The sequence below is a fragment of the Dysidea avara genome, chromosome 5, assembly GCF_963678975.1.
Source record: "Dysidea avara chromosome 5, odDysAvar1.4, whole genome shotgun sequence".
NCBI lineage: Eukaryota > Metazoa > Porifera > Demospongiae > Dictyoceratida > Dysideidae > Dysidea > Dysidea avara.
Window position 1 is genome coordinate 21,852,950 of NC_089276.1, and position 13,609 is coordinate 21,866,558.

At 38.6% G+C, this 13,609-nt stretch overlaps 1 long non-coding RNA gene across 2 annotated transcripts; it reads left to right on the top strand.

Moving 5' to 3' along the window:
- Nucleotides 1–1,105: 1,105 nt before the first annotated feature.
- LOC136256194 (uncharacterized) lies at nt 1,106–8,097 on the top strand. Of its 2 annotated transcripts, none has more exons than XR_010701362.1 (6): nt 1,106–1,660; nt 3,166–3,245; nt 6,134–6,180; nt 6,228–6,289; nt 7,527–7,585; nt 7,648–8,097. It is a non-coding gene; the product is annotated as an uncharacterized lncRNA (long non-coding RNA). The 2 variants fall into 2 exon arrangements; XR_010701361.1 differs by having other exon boundaries at nt 1,119–1,631; nt 7,648–8,096.
- Nucleotides 8,098–13,609: the final 5,512 nt, after the last annotated feature.

The window sequence follows — 13,609 nt, forward strand, 5'->3', positions numbered from 1 at the left end:
ATCATTGATGTTCACACAATATAGCCTCCTTGAGGTATCTGAATGTTTGCTCCTCACACACTGCACAAAATTCCTTTAGATTCTGCTTAGACTGAGTTGATTCAGCTTGTCACCATACTTGTTTCCTTTGTAGTGTAGCTATACACATACTGATTTATGCCGATTAGGAAGGCTGGGCCTCAAACTGTACATTCTAAAGTCAAGTAAGTAAAAATAACTCACATACTAGTAAAAACAAGTCATGCATTAAGTTCCCTACTTGATACATCCGAAGATGAACACACTGAGTCAGCTATTCCCACAATTAGTACTTCGTTACTAATGATAACCAACAAGAACCCACAATCAATCCTTAAATTCGTTTTATCTTTCTTGGGGTACGTTTGATTACCTGCTGGAAGTGCCACTGATAACTTGTACAGCAATGGTAAGCTGCAAGCTTCAATCGGAGAAAGCGTTCCGTTCCGCAGTTTAGTCCATCATTCCGTTCCGTTCCGTAGAATAGACCCCACCAATGGATCGCCCGCCCGCCCGCATGCAAATATGGTTGAGTCCAGGACGGGAAACAGAGAATTTATTTGGAGTGGCCTAATACTCAGCATATTGATCAAGTAAAGCCTAAATATAAAGGGAGGGGGGGTTCAGCCCCCAAAGCCCCTCCCTGGATCCGCCCCTGTTTATAACCAACGACTGTGAAACTTCGCTACAGTGAACTCAAGTAAGTAATCGAGGGAACTAGGATGGAACCAACCCCCAAGGAAGCTATACGCAAAATTAAAGGAGATTGAAAGTGAAAAAAACGGCCCAAAAATTACTTTAAACCACTTAACTTTCTTCGTAAATATATTCTATCCTTTTAACTGTGATAAACCTATTCCTTACCATTTAACAGAGGGAACCAGAGGAAATATCGGAGCAAAACAGGAACTGTTGCTTGAAGAAACGACTAAGTATCTTCCATTTTTTACCAAAAGTTTAAACCACCTTGCAGTACAATGCAACGGTAAAAGACTGTGTTGGTGACACGCCTAGCTTACCACAAGATTTGAAAGTGGAACCGGCTATAAAAGAAGCGGTATCGACGAGGCATGAAGGTACTATGAGCGAAAGTATGACAGCATGTAACAATCACGGTTAATGCGATACGCTTTGTTACAAAATCTACGGTCTGAATTCTCTCGCCAAAATCTCTCACATAGGCCTAAATACTTGCTGTAGTCTGTTGGATTACTATTTACGCTGCTTAGAACACTAATTCCCATGCTTGAGCACAAAACTGTCTTGTCCTTTCAAGTCACGCGTAACGGAAATCAAACCGGAAATCGCTTGCGTTTCCTATCCCTTTACTCTATTATCTCAACCTATTCTCGTACTTATTTTGACCATATAGTTCAATAGTGCACAAGGCCTTATTTTGAACTATATGGTCGAAGTGTCTGGTAGAGGATATACGGATACTATCTGGGCGCTTGTACTGTTGTAGATCAGGATTCTCTAGCGGATACTGATCAGTTCAAATGTTTTCGTGATGACCGGGTGAACAGTACGTGGTAGTGATTGTGGAGAAGTGAGTCAGGGTGACCATGACAGTGATTGTTCAGTTGCTGAACCAGACCAGAAGCTGAGTGAAGGTGAATTCTCACCATAAAGGGAATGAAGGGTACGTACCTTGGTACGTACGGTCCAGCTTTCATGGGTATAGCTCCTAGCCTCCATCCTACCCATGCAAGTTTATGCTTTTCAGTGAGCTGGTCTATGGTGACTAGATCATTTACTAGACTGATGAAAATTAAGAAGCACTCCCATTTCCCCACTTGTGTTGTGTTGGAACATGAATCTATGGTTGTAACTTCTGAACTTTGGGTACAGACAATTAAGAGTTGCTTCATCAGTCTGCAGCTAGTAGTGGCACAGGTATATCTGCTACCACTGAGGTTGGCTTCCACATTAGCAGATAAATAGGGTATGGCTTATAGCTAGTTGATACTTGAAGTGTAGGCTTTCTTTTTTCATTGTTGAGAGCAATGTACCTGTCACGTGTTATGCACCTATCAGTGTCCACCTCCCCACCTTGGAGTAGGGTGGGGCAGGGGATTTAACAAACTCTAGTGTCAAATTTCCTAGTGATGTGCCAATAAGAGATTTATCCCATTAGCCGATATTGAAATCAATGGCCGATACCGATCCGATGTTTGCCAAAATTTCATACATTTTTGTTATTTTATTTTTGATGAAAATAGTGGCAGTAAAGTTAATCAACTAAGTAATCTGCTAATAATTACTGTTACTGATATTGCTGAAATTTGGCTGATAAACTGATTTCTGATTATTTACCAATTAATTGGTGCATCACTAAAATTTCCCAGTGCTGGGACAAAGAAGCTTGTTGAAACCCCACTACGTCCCTACCTTTAAAGAGGGATGTTTGAGTTATCTGTAAAAAGGCTTACACTAGACTGATCCCAAGTCAATCACACAGTAGCATATGGAAAAATTGCAGCCTCAGAACCTCAAAAGAAGCAGAAATGTTTGTGAGGTATGCTTGACCATACCTTATATATTACACTTGGGGTGGTTTTTATAGTGTTTAACATTAGTGGCAAGTGATATGTACCCTTTGCTTCCTTATATGTTTAGTATCCATGACTACTTATGTGTCTAGAATTGGTATTCCATAGCAGAAAGCATGGACTTGTTTTTGCACAGATTGATGGCTTACATGTGTGCTGTACTATAGTAACAGTTGTACTATCTTGTTGTGCTCTCTTGAAAGTCTGTGTGTATGTGTGTTTTCCGCACAGAAATGTTTTCAACAGTTTTGCAATGCAGGTTACTGCAGTCTTCTACATAGCTATAGAATCTTAATTTTTTGTAACCTCTTCCATGGCCATTATGTGTACATATGTAATGATATATGTATCAAACGCACACACGCGCGCATGCATGCATGCAATGCACACACACACACACACACACACACACACACACACACACACACACACACACACACACACACACACACACACACACACACACACATTTTATTGCTGTACTTTGTATTGGTGAGGTCAAACGGAAGTGTGTACTTTATATCCATATTGTGCATCCGGCTGCACACTTCAAAGCTGCTAATCTAATCTGTGTTTGTTACACCTACATCTGTAGGAAAAGAAGTGCTGTATTAGCAGATCATGGACCGGTGGATCATGGACTGGTGGATCATGGATCAATGGATCATGTGAAAGGTAAAAGTGCATATAATTATTTAGTGTGTGTTTATGTGGCCGTATATTGTCATATGATCACTTAACAGCTGGACATCCCTTTTTCACTGAATCTTCACAATTGTTCACCAACGCCTTGTGTAGGCACTTTGGCAAATAATGTAACGTTATGTGCTTGTACCCAATTTCTTGCTTGTTTGAACAAAAAAATTATTGTGCATACCTACCCAGCTGTATTAGTGGGACCTGGCATTAACTGCAGCAGTAAATTCCAACTGTTACTGTATGTTATGTCGCTAACTTAGTGGGTTAATACCCATGCGTGTCTTCACCTATGTGACATGTTATACATAGCGTCCTACTTATTACCAGTCCTACCGTTGATGCTGGCATCTGAGCAGTGCATCCCCAGTATTCCGGTGGGCAGAGACAAAGGAACCTTACTTGCTTTAAGCGTGAATAAGCTCTTCCAACCCACCAAGAATTACCCAGAACTTACATGCACACAAGTTTAGCAAATAAAGTTTGACTAATTTCGTATAATCATTATTGAACATATTGTAGCTAATAGGCAAAAAAAGTATTGGCAACTTAGTCCCTCTAAACTCCCATTGTTTATGTCAAGTATACATGTATATATTTGTACTGTGTGTGTGTGTGTGTGTGTGTGTGTGTGTGTGTGTGTGTGTGTGTGTGTGTGTGTGTGTGTGTGTGTGTGTGTGTGTGTGTGTGTGTCACGTGTGTGTGTCACGTGTGTGTGTGTGCGTGTGTGTGTGTGTACGTGTGTGTGTGTACGTGTGTGTGTGTGTGTGTGTGTACACGTGTGTGTGTACACATGCATGTGTACAAGTGCGTGTGTGTGTGTGTGTGTGTACGTGTGTGTGTGTGTGTGTGTGTGTACGTGTGTGTGTGTGTGTACGTGTGTGTGTGTGTGTGTGTGTGTGTGTGTGTGTGTGTGTGTGTGTGTGTGTACGTGTGTGTGTGTGTGTACGTGTGTGTGTGTGTGTGTGTGTGAACATGTATGTGTGTACATGTGTGTATGTGTACATGTGTGTGTGTATACATGTGTGTGTATGTGTGCATGTGCATGCACATGTGTGTGTGTACACATGTGTGTATACGTGTGTGTGTGTGTGTGTGTGTGTACAAGTGTGTGTGTACAAGTGTGTGTGTACAAGTGTGTGTGTACAAGTGTGTGTGTGTGTGTACAAGTGTGTGTGTGTGTGTGTGTGTACAAGTGTGTGTGTGTGTGTGTGTGTGTGTGTGTGTGTGTGTGTGTGTGTACAAGTGTGTGTGTTTGTGTGTGTTTGTGTGTGTGTGTGTGTGTGTGTGTGTGTGCATGTATCTCTTGTGGGTTACTTACTTGTCCTGCCCCAGGAGGATTTGTCTGCACTGATTCATAGTGCCTGAGTAGTCCCAGTGCTGGTTAACTGGATAGGCATGACTGCTGAAGGCTTTTTGTGTGTGCGTGCGCGCGTGCGTGTGTGTGTATACGTGTGTGTGTACACGTGCGTGTGTACAAGTGTGTATGTGTGCGTGTGTGTGTACACGTGTATGTATGTGTGTGTGTGTGTGTGTGTACGTGTGTGTGTGTGTGTGTGAACATGTATGTGTGTACATGTGTGTATGTGTACATGTGTGTGTGTGTACATGTGTGTGTATGTGTGCATGTGCATGCACATGTGTGTGTGTACACATGTGTGTATACGTGTGTGTGTGTGTGTGTGTGTGTGTGTGTGTGTGTGTGTGTGTGTGTGTGTACAAGTGTGTGTGTGTGTGTACAAGTGTGTGTGTGTGTGTACAAGTGTGTGTGTGTGTGTGTGTGTGTGTGTGTGTGTACAAGTGTGTGTGTGTGTGTGTGTGTGTACAAGTGTGTGTGTGTGTGTGTGTGTGTGTGTGTGTGTGTGTGTGTACAAGTGTGTGTGTGTGTGTGTGTGTGTACAAGTGTGTGTGTGTGTGTGTGTGTGTGTGTGTGTGTGTGTGTGTGTGTGTGCGCGTGTGTGCATGTATCTCTTGTGGGTTACTTACTTGTCCTGCCCCAGGAGGATTTGTCTACACTGATTCATAGTGCCTGAGTAGTCCCAGTGCTGGTTAACTGGATAGGCATGACTGCTGAAGGCTTTTTGTGTGTGCGTGCACGCGCGCGTGTGTGTGTATACGTGTGTGTGTACACGTGCGTGTGTACAAGTGTGTATGTGTGCGTGTGTGTGTACACGTGTATGTATGTGTGCGTGTGTATGTATCTCCTGTGGGTTACTGACTTGTCCTGCCCCAGGAGGATTTGTCTGCACTGAATCGTAGTGCCTGAGTAGTGTACAAGTGTACCAGTGCTGGACAACTGGATAGGTATGACTGTGCTAGCACAGTAGGCAAAGGATTTGTGCGTGTGTCTGTGTGTGCTCACCAACCTGGTAATTGCTATAACTTCAATTCTCAGTGATGCTTGGTTGTTGTCACTGTTGTTGTTTTCTTGAGAAAGAAACTTTGCATGTCTCGTATTAAACTTTGTGCACCCACACATTTGCTTGTACAGCACTCCTGTGGGGGCCCTATCGTGTACATGAATGCTTATACTGTAGCACCTGATTAGTGCACAGGGGTATCCCAGTGCTGGTACCTGGGCCAGTAGGTGTGACCACACATACAGCAACCCAAATTATTTTTGGTTTTGCCTGCATGTTTTAGTGTAGTCTGTTTATGTGTGTTAGATGTGACAATGTGAGTAGTGAAGGGTAAATGATGTGGCTGTGAAGTTTTTATGTGTACTACGGCACAGTAGTTGTTACTGGCAAGGTAACTACCATATAGTGTTGCATATAATACCATCAATTTCACCAAATTATCAGTGTGGGTGTTGCTATAGTAACTGTTGAATACTCATTCAAATAAGTATGTACATCTTTATTTAGTAGTGCAGTCCCCTGCGTACGATGACTACTCCAGGTAAACAAACAAGGTGTGTTAAATCATGGTGTTTGGATGCCTTTACTTCTATGTATACAGTTGTCCAAGTAAAGTGACAAGAGGTTGTCTCGGTCAAGAATCCCAAAGAGTTTGTTCAGTTGGTGAGCCATTGACTGGATATGTGACCAAGTCTGACAAAACCAGGCTTATAGCCCAAAAAATGCATAATACTTAATTTTCTTTATAAGTTATAACAATTCTGTAAAGTTCCCACACAAGTGGTCGAAATGTTAATTTGTTATCATGTTCGGCGAGAAAGTTATTATTATACATATGTCAGACTTTTGAAAAGTGATCAAAATTTGACAGGCTATAAGCCTGGTTTTGTCAGACCTGATCACATTATATTGTACATTAGATGTGATCATTAATACCTACCATTGAAAGTGATTTGTTACTATTCAATGTGATCAAAAATTTCTTTGATGCATGTTCTTGCTAAAATAAAGTTTCATTGAAAGTAGCTAGCAGGCTTAACACTTGTTATACTGATTCCTTAAAATGTGTTAAATCATACGTCAAACATTTACAGGGCACCTTAGATTTCTAGTAATATGGTATTCTGAACTTTTGTGTCACATCATGTGAGGTTGAGGCAGCAAGTTGATGTACGCATGTGGTACTGACCTTATGTAGCACTGACAACTTTCTTAATTGTTTATTATTATTGTAATGCCTGCCAATCTTGGGTCGTATAGAGAGTTTGCCTTATGCACACTGTAGCTTCAGTCACACTCTAATGATGTAGTGGAAGTGTGACTTACCTGTATGTACCCCAATAGTACGTGGTATCTTACTATATGCCAGTTGTATGTGTGCCATAGAGAAGGCTACTAACAGGATTGTGAAAGTGTGGCTTGGAGAAAAGTCTCCTGCATGTGTACATGAGTTACTTACGTACTTTGTAACGATTGTGTGCCATTTTCATGTGTATTTTTTTGAGTGTGTCCCCTGCATGCATTGTCTGAAACATAAGATTATTAGTTAGACGTCTTGAAATTGGTATCTGTACATTAAGAATTAGTCGGTCCAAATGAATTTGTACAATACACTAGTGAACAAGAAGTCTGCTAGCATGGAGTGTACCATCATAAAGAAGTCTGGCTTACCAGTTGTTAGCCTGAGTTTGTAATGAAAGTGGCTAACAAGTTATAAGCCTTATTTCACCACATAGCTGTATTTTGAGACACCAATTGCAATGTATCAAAAATTCATAATAATCATGCATGGTAAGTACATACTGGAAATGTTTTTAGCAACTGTCATGGCAACAGTTGCTAAGCAATTGCTGGCAGGGATTACCAAATTTATGAAGTTTGCTTTTTTTTGCCCTTACAGTTAATTGTGGTCATGTCACAAACTGAAGACTTGCAAGGAAAGATCGATGCAATTATTAGGTAAGCTGATGCAAATAATTGCGTATGTAGACTTTAGCTTATTGTCATTGTATATTGTATAGGAGGAGAATAGCATACTCAGTTTCAAGTACCATCCGAGTTCTAAAGAAAATTGAAAAATATATCATTATACAATACTGTTACTGTCATTGTACTGTATGACTGTAGTACTTTTTTACTATTATATTATACACGAATCAATGTCACACCCCATGCACCTACCCCAGATTGGGCAACGGGTAGGAATTTGCAAGGATTAACTCATCCCCAGGGTAGGGGCATTTGCAACACTAATCACCATATTGTTAATGATTCCCGAGATAAATAATACGAAGTAATAGAGATTTAGAACTCGAAGTTGTCCCCAGGGTCTCGGTGAGTAAATTGCCTTTGCAATTCCCTTACCTGGGGTAGGTAGGGAATAACATTGATAGGTACATTATTGTACAGTTGGTGGCTCAATATTTTATATTCATACTTATTTTTATCGTGTCACTACAGCAGAAAATGCATGTGCCAGTATGTGTGTAGTCTTCAGTCTTTCATCAGCTCATACACTTGTATTTATTATAATGTGACACCTACCCAATCGTAACTCATATTACTATGTACTTAATTTGCATGGCAGTATTTCTGCCTTAGCGGGAGGCATACACAATAAACACTGTAATGCAGTATTTCAGATAGAATAAGCAGAATTTCACAGTATCTTCCCACAAATAAAAAAGTTTGCAGTTAAATTCATATATAGAAGAACCAATCCCAGTATAAGAATTTATAATTATCATAATGATTGTTCTGGTATTGGGCTCTGGCCATGGGTTGAATTTTCAAACAACAATATTTATGTAAAATTGTGTAATGCATATGTGACCGGATTTGCGAAGAGGGGTCTTCCACACACATCCATTTCTATGAACTTGGAAGCCCATAACTCAGTGTTCAAGGAAGGTACAAACTTGCAATTTTCTACATCTATTAACTGAAGTTGGTACTCACTACTCTTCAAATTTCAAGGCAATGACTTTTTCCAATCTGAAGTTATGAATAGCCGAAGTTCACAAATTGGATGTATGTGGAAGACCCCTTTTCGCAAATCCGGTCAATTTTTCTTCTTTTTTTGATGTTCAGCTGTATTATTGTACGTGTACAGCATGTGTACATGATAATTGAAGGTATATAGTGGGCTGATTTTGCTGGCAATCCCATAAATCATAATGGGTAAATTTTAAATCATAATAGACTGAATGAAGCCTATTGGTTTCGTGTTAATGGATTATAATGTGAAATTTCAAATACAAATTGTGCACTTATAACTTGACATGTACAATATTTATCCACTGCAGTGATACAGAATATAGATTATCTAACTAATGGGGTAATATCGGCCGGATTACTTTGTTATCAGTGAAACAGTCAATTATATTCCAATAGAACAATCGCTAGCTAGCTACCATCCATTATGTCTCTTGTACACAGTATGATAAACTTAGTAATACAACTTACCATGCAATGCAATGTGTGTTTTGTACATGTGCTAGTATGCGTGTTAATTTTAATGTACCACATGAACACTGCAGCTGTTTAATAAAAAAAGTTGAGCAAGTATTGACAACATACAGTATAGATAATTATCACACAATAATCAAACATAATAAATTCAAAAATTAGATAGGAATCATAATTAGGCCACTCCAAGTCATACCTTAGTTTCTGGTCACTCCCTAGCCAACAAAAAAGATGCGGACGGGCGGATGATCAGGACTATAGAATCTTACATATACACCAGTAATATAATATACTGTGATAACACACTGTATAGTATTATTATTTGCTCAATTTATCTTGATTTTATTAACCAACATTCTTATAGTCACATACTTATGCTTCTGCAAAATGCACTAGGAAAATTGTTGATGGCTAGTTATACTGCTTTAAAAGAACTGAGAACAACAATGTATAGCTAAGCACTATATTATAGGAATTAAAGGTCTGCTGATGTACGTATTGTATATAGCTATAACATGTTTTTACTTTCCAAGTGTAATGTCTCATTAGCTACGTATATGCTAGGAAAGTATCTAAGTCTTCAAATGGTCCAAAATGGCATTAAACTATTACGTACACACCAGAAAGTCTCCATTCAAATGTGAAGTCTTAGCCCACTATCTGTTTCTAGCCTCCTTTTCAGTGAACCTAGAGAAAAGTAACCGTCAAAGTTTGAATCATTGAGTGCTCCAGGCTATAGTATTTTTCAGTTATCATGTGGGAAGTTAATGTTTAAACTAAGGATTGCCACTTGTCAGTGTAGGACTATACAGTTATTTAGTCATGGAAAAGTTGAAATTTGAGCTCATCGAATGTTACCAGCTTTCAAATCAGTGTACCTGTGTTCAGTGATAAGGAAGTTGAAATTTAGAAAAGTTACTAGATTAATCATTAGAGGACTACATATATCTGAATTGTTAGGAAATTGAAGCTATCTGATGTTATAGTTAATGCTACATATTGAAATTACTTTGGTTACTGGTAACGGAAACATTAATAATAGGACAAAACTGCAGGGTGTATAGTCAGAAACGTAACATTTTAGTAGTGCAGCATAATTATACCTAATATTAGAGTTAAGGGTAGAGTGACCGTCCTATCAGAGTATCTCAATATTTTGCAGTGTTAAAAAAATTTGTGTCCTTGGTTTTCACATGCATTTAAGTACCTGTAAATAGTCCTCATAAACTGGGATTCCAGGTTTTCCATACAGGCGGGTGACCAGAAACTAAAGTTTGACATGAAGTGGCCTTAAGGAAACTGCAAGGCAGAAGTTAGAACCAAAAGTTAAGTTAGCACTATGTATTATATTGAGGAATTTTTTAATTTTGTTAACTGTATTGTAGTAATATTCAAATTCATTGCAGGTATATACCATGTATACACTAGTCATGATCAAAATTTCAGATGCTCACCTGAGTCACCTTATAAGCTGGTGGCTGTATTAGGCTAGATGATGTAGATTATTTTTCACAGAGGATTATGCATTTGGCTCATGGATGGCACAATTTCAGCAGATGGTGACCTGATCAGACAGACTTCACTGTGTGTACTATTACAATAGATTATGGATAACTAGTTTTAAGCCCATTGTAGAGCCAAGCAGCTGCAGTTTAACATTTTAGAATCCATGTGAGTTTTTTAGCTGCTTCCGTGTGTATAATGAAGGAATTGAAGTTGAGACTGAAGTGTTAATGTAGACCTTATATTGTACGTAGACCTGTATGCATACATGTAGACCTTTTACTTTTAGAAACAAACCATTTGGCTTGTGACCAAAATTAATGCGAATCACGACATCCGTAGATCCAATAACATGCAATATGATTAACACCAAGTTAAATATTATAAATGATGTATAGTAGGCTAGGTAATTATATGGTTAACAGCAGTGTTGAGAATCTTGCTTAGCTTACGTGTACAACACTATACAACTTTATTGAGTTTCAGATTCCTTACAACTATTTTAACATACAGTGCATGAAAAAGTACTACAGTCATACAGTACAATGACAGTAACAGTATTGTATAATGAAACATTTTTCAAATTTCTTAGAACTCGGATGGTACTTGAAACTGAGTATGCTATTCTCCTCCTATACAATATACAATGACAATAAGCTAAAGTCTACATACGCAATTATTTGTATCAGCTTACCTAATAATTGCATCGATCTTTCCTTGCAAGTCTTCAGTTTGTGACATGACCACAATTAACTGTAAGGGGAAAAAAAAGCAAAATTCATAAATTTGGTAATCCCTGCCAGCAATTGCTTAGCAACTGTTGCCATGACAGTTGCTAAAAACATTTCCAGTATGTACTTACCATGCATGATTATTATGAATTTTGATACATTGCAATTGGTGTCTCAAAATACAGCTATGTGGTGAAATAAGGCTTATAACTTGTTAGCCACTTTCATTACAAACTCAGGCTAACAACTGGTAAGCCAGACTTCTTTATGATGGTACACTCCATGCTAGCAGACTTCTTGTTCACAAGTGTATTGTACAAATCCAATTCTTAATGTACGGATACCAATTTCAAGACGTCTAACTAATATCTTATGTTTCAAACAATGCATGCAGGGGACACACTCAAAAAAAATACACATGAAAATGGCACACAATCGTTACAAAGTACGTAAGTAACTCATGTACACATGCAGGAGACTTTTCTCCAAGCCACACTTTCACAATCCTGTTAGTAGCCTTCTCTATGGCACACATGCAACTGGCATATAGTAAGATAGCACATACGCACACAATTACCCAAACACACTGTGACACTACCAAAAAGCTACCATTACAATCCCCTTAACGTATGTAAGCCAATACTCCAACAGTAAAATACCACGTACTATTGGGGTACATACAGGTAAGTCACACTTCAACTACCATCATTAGAGTGTGACTGAAGCTACAGTGTGCATAAGGCAAACTTTCTATACGACCCAAGATTGGCAGGCATTACAATAATAATATAATACGCAACTGAAAGTTGTCAGTGCTACATAAGGTCAGTACCACATGCGTACATCAACATGCAGCCTCAACCTCACATGATGTGACACAAAAGTTCAGAATACCATATTACTAGAAATCTAAGGTGCCCTGTAAATGTTTGACGTATGATTTAACACATTTTAAGGAATCAGTATAACAAGTGTTAAGCCTGCTAGCTACTTTCAATGAAACTTTATTTTAGCAAGAACATCAAAGAAATTTTTGATCACATTGAATAGTAACAAATCACTTTCAATGGTAGGTATTAATGATCACATCTAATGTACAATATAATGTGATCAGGTCTGACAAAACCAGGCTTATAGCCTGTCAAATTTTGATCACTTTTCAAAAGTCTGACATATGTATAATAATAACTTTCTCGCCGAACATGATAACAAATTAACATTTCGACCACTTGTGTGGGAACTTTACAGAATTGTTATAACTTATAAAGAAAATTAAGTATTATGCATTTTTTGGGCTATAAGCCTGGTTTTGTCAGACTTGGTCACATATCCAGTCAATGGCTCACCAACTGAACAAACTCTTTGGGATTCTTGACCGAGACAACCTCTTGTCACTTTACTTGGACAACTGTATACATAGAAGTAAAGGCATCCAAACACCATGATTTAACACACCTTGTTTGTTTACCTGGAGTAGTCATCGTACGCAGGGGACTGCACTACTAAATAAAGATGTACATACTTATTTGAATGAGTATTCAACAGTTACTATAGCAACACCCACACTGATAATTTGGTGAAATTGATGGTATTATATGCAACACTATATGGTAGTTACCTTGCCAGTAACAACTACTGTACCATAGTACACATAAAAATTTCACAGCCACATCATTTACCCTTCACTACTCACATTGTCACATACTAACACACATAAACAGACTACACTAAAACATGCAGGCAAAACCAAAAATAATTTGGGTTGCTGTATGTGTGGTCACACCTACTGGCCCAGGTACCAGCATTGGGATTAGAGCTGAGCGATAGTGGCAATCAATCGATTATCGTGATAGCTATTAACAATCGTGATCTTGATAGTATACTATCGTGCTATCATGATTACTTATTCATATCTGTGCTTAGTCAAAAATATGGATAACAAAAGCAAACATGATAGTGTTGAACTTCAGAAAACTGTATAAGACTGGTAGCTTGAACGTGGACAACAAAGATAACAATTGTAATACTGACACATAACATTTATTAGTGGAGTGTTAGAAAAGCAGATAAGTGGTGTGTACATAATTGGAGTATTCATGTGCTGTATACGTGAAGTTGAGTGTCTTTAATAACTGCTAATAACTATCGTGATACTACCGTTATCCTGATATAAAAGTTACTATAAATCGTGATAGTGATAGTTGTACTATCGCTCAGCTCTAACTGGGATACCCCTGTGCACTACTCAGGTGCTACAGTATAAGCATTCATGTACACGATA